The sequence below is a fragment of the Ceratosolen solmsi genome, unplaced genomic scaffold (genome assembly GCF_000503995.2).
Source record: "Ceratosolen solmsi marchali unplaced genomic scaffold, CerSol_1.0 scaffold43, whole genome shotgun sequence".
Classification (NCBI taxonomy): Eukaryota; Metazoa; Arthropoda; class Insecta; order Hymenoptera; family Agaonidae; genus Ceratosolen; species Ceratosolen solmsi.
The window spans coordinates 2,375,534-2,379,402 of record NW_011948431.1 but is presented as its reverse complement, the minus strand read 5'-3'; positions in this window follow the sequence as shown (position 1 = coordinate 2,379,402).

The window sequence follows — 3,869 nt, the reverse complement described above, 5'->3', positions numbered from 1 at the left end:
TGTTGTTGTTGTTTTTTTTTTTTTTTAATGCTCGTTTGCGTGACCAATGCATGTCATATTGTAATTTCTGTAAGGCACTCTAGATAGTTTAAATTTGTTACTTTAAACGTTTTATTTATTATCGTGATTATAGATAAAATCAGACTGAAATTATCAATCCGCCAAGTGCGTATTATTCATCGGCGATGCAGCAAATTATGTATTTATTATCGTCTTGTCGATTTAAAGGGTATCTTATTTAATTAATTAATAATACACTATTGAATCATATTTATCGTTTCATCTTCGTTCTTACTTCTGTTGAGAAATTTAGTGCTGTAAAAGCACGCGAATACAACAAGTAAATTACTACTTGACAAATAGGGATAAAAAAACTCGTGATCTTTTACAGTATTGAAAACACGCAAATAAAACATAACTAATTATTAACAGCTTTTTGCATCATTTATAAAATAAATTACAAATTCTTTTATTATCTTCTGTCATGGGGCTACAAAAATTAAAGTTTATTACAACGAATTTTCAATAACGTAAAAAAAGCTTATCATAAACTATCTTATACTCAATTTATTTAAGTAATAGATTTTATTTGTGTAGTAAAAAAGGAAATAATTAAGAAAATGTTTTATTAAATCTGCATGGAATGTATGGTAATTTTTTTTTTTTTTTTTTGTTTTTTTTTTTTTTTTTTTTTTTTTTTTTTTTTTTTGTAACAAATCTACATTCTTATACAATACACAATTATAAATCTCAAGTGTAAAGTAACAATTTTAAAATTACTAGGACACCTTAAGCGAAATTAACGTTCCTCATTAATGTAAAGAATCTTTCTTCTCACTCTTCTTCATTGTTTTTTTTTTTTTGTAAATTGTTGTTGCTGTTGTTGTTGTTGTTGTTGTTGTTGTTGCTGCTGCTGCTGTTGTTGTTGCTGTTGTTTAATATTTTATTAAAGTCAGTTGAACGATGATTTGTACCAAAATTGCACGACGCTTTAAAGAACAAGTACAAAGAGGAAAAATAAAACGTTAAATACGAGTGATTCCATCGACAAATGAGCGAGCATAAGGCGAATTTACTCGTTTATCACACTCGCACAATGCCATCCTTGTTAATTAAGGGGACTGATATATCAACGACATGTTCATTAGTATTGAAATGCTAATACATACATACGTACGTACGTACGTACGTACGTACATATATATATATATATATATATATATATATACGATCAATTAGCGAGTATGCATTTACACGACACATGATTGATCCGATATATTTTGCATTATAATTCAAGTTTGTATATAAAAATGTACGTCACATTGTGCATGAAAAAATGTTTAAACTGAGAAAATTCGCCAAGAATCACTTTGCTGTAGATTCATATAGTCATTTAAAAATAAGGGCGCACGCACATGCAAAAAATTCTTAAATATGATGCATAAACGTTGACTTTTTTCATCGACTTTTTGTTTATTATTATTATTATTATTATTATTATTATTATTATACTCTTAGAAATATAATAATTTTATGGCTCTCATAATGGTTTTCTATGCACGCATCTCTTCGTTTTTCATTCACATTTTTTGCGATTATATATAATAATCGCATTAAAGAATACATGTAATTATACTTACATTGTACACGTTTATATTAACATAATATATCGAATCAAAAACGAAAAAGACGACGCAATACCTTCTTGTACATACTAAATACAATGCGCAACACATCGGTTAACTTTCTCGAAGAAGAGTTCCATGAGCATTGACGAAAATTTTTCTTGGCTCTTCATTCTTTCCTCAATTCAGTATTCATTTCATTTGAAACTCAAGGGACGCAATTCGGCGTCATTCAATACCTACATAATATATAGTTACTTCCATGTTTTTAATTAATAAATCGATTAATTAATTATTCTTGTCACGCTCTTATAATTCCTACTTTCTGCCAATTGGTTCATATAATATATTACGAAGAATGCTTCGTACGAGAAAATAAAGAGACATTGTGATACTTTTCGCCACTCGAGCCATGTTAGTTTTTATAATACCATGTAAATAAACTTTACATGTCACTCGTCAATTTCGAAAAAAAGAAACGGGATGGGGAGATGGGGATGGGGATGGGGAGGGGGGGGGGGGACTGAATTGTACGTTACAATACACAGTTGCAGCACTGCCATTTTTTCGAATTGGAGCTCGCACAGTGAGAGGCTTGAATCAGAAAAGAAACGAAATTTGAAAAAAAAAAAAAAAAAAAAAAAAAAAAATTAATTTTCGTAAACGCTTATTACTTCTAACTATTAAAACGGCGAAACGACACTTTCTGCGAGAGATTTGTTAGCGAAGCCGTGTACACACTTTTTTAATACCACAAAAAAAATTTTTTAATCTACGATATTCCACACGAATTGTCTCTTAAAAAAGAAAAGAAAAGAAAAGAAAAGAAAAGAAAAAAAAAGAAAAAAAAAAAAGAAAAGAAAATGATCATTCTCAGTTTCGATTAGATGATTAAATTTTCCTAAAAATTTAAACTTTTCTCTCTTTAGTCCTTAAAAGTATCTATAATTCCTCAATTGAGGAATTGCCAAAAAATTTATAATATTACACTCGAATGCATTTTAGTGATTGATGAACAACAATATTATTACCATCGTCCGATGTTTGTACTTCGCTTGCGTTTTTTTGTTGTTTTTCTTTTGTTTTTCTTTTGTTTTTATATTTATTTATTTACTTTTTATTAGCATTATTATGTATTTTCTTAAGAAAAGAAAAGGAAAAGTTTCAACGTTTACGTCCATTATTACGCGCTTGAAAGCTTTTGCTTCGATTATCAATGCACAATTTAATGATGAGTCGTTTAGTTTAAGAGTTTAAAAACTCTCACGTAGCATGACGAACCGCCGATCAACTACAATGAAAGAGCAACTCTCTGCGGGATGTCCTGATGCAATTGATCTTCCTCCATTTTCATTTTTTTCATTAAGCATATATTAGAAACACAGGCTCTTTCTTTTATTTATTTGGCTGCAGTCCAATTATTTATAATAGGCAGCTTTTCCGATGCCCGCAAACCATAAGAAATAGGTACACCTATTATTATTTTTGTTTTAGTTTTTTCTTTTTGTTCTTTCCGTTTGTTTTGCGTAACTTTTTATCTATATAGGACAAGAGATCGTTTAATTAATTATTTCGCACTATTGTTCGTTTACCTTTTTGCTTTTAATTCCTTATTATTATACTCATAATTGACGATTTTGTTTTCTTCTTCTTTTATTTCTTAAATGGGATGTTAAAGCCGTATGAAAAATTTAGCGTTACCCACTTAGCAGTATTAGGCTAGTTTAATTAATTTTTTTCTTCTTCTTCTATTTATGCAATTAATTATACATGTTATTTATTATACAGCTTGCAAAGCCCAAAGGCCTTTCCATTTTTCCAATTGAAACGAGTATGCCTTAAGGCTCTGCAACCTATAGATATGCGTAAGTGATGTAGTATGGAGGTGATTGACAGCTCGACAACATAAGATTCGTACAATAACTTAAGGTTAGCTATACCATAAATAGAAGGAAAAATTAATTTTTAGAGCGATAGTGCTTAGTCGGTAAAGTTGAAAGAAAAGCCTTTGCTCTCACATCCCTCATGAAAGTTTACAGCCTCGGCCGTATGAAAATTGTGATTTTAGTGATGTAATTTTTTTTTTTTAGCGCTGGATGTGTGTTTTTTAATTTATCCTTGTATACAATATTCTTACTTATAGATAATTTATTTATTTTTGTTTTTTTTTGTTTTGTCGTTTTTTGTTGGTTTTTGATTTGTTTTTTGCTTTTGTTTATTTTTGTCGACTCGATTAACAAGTCC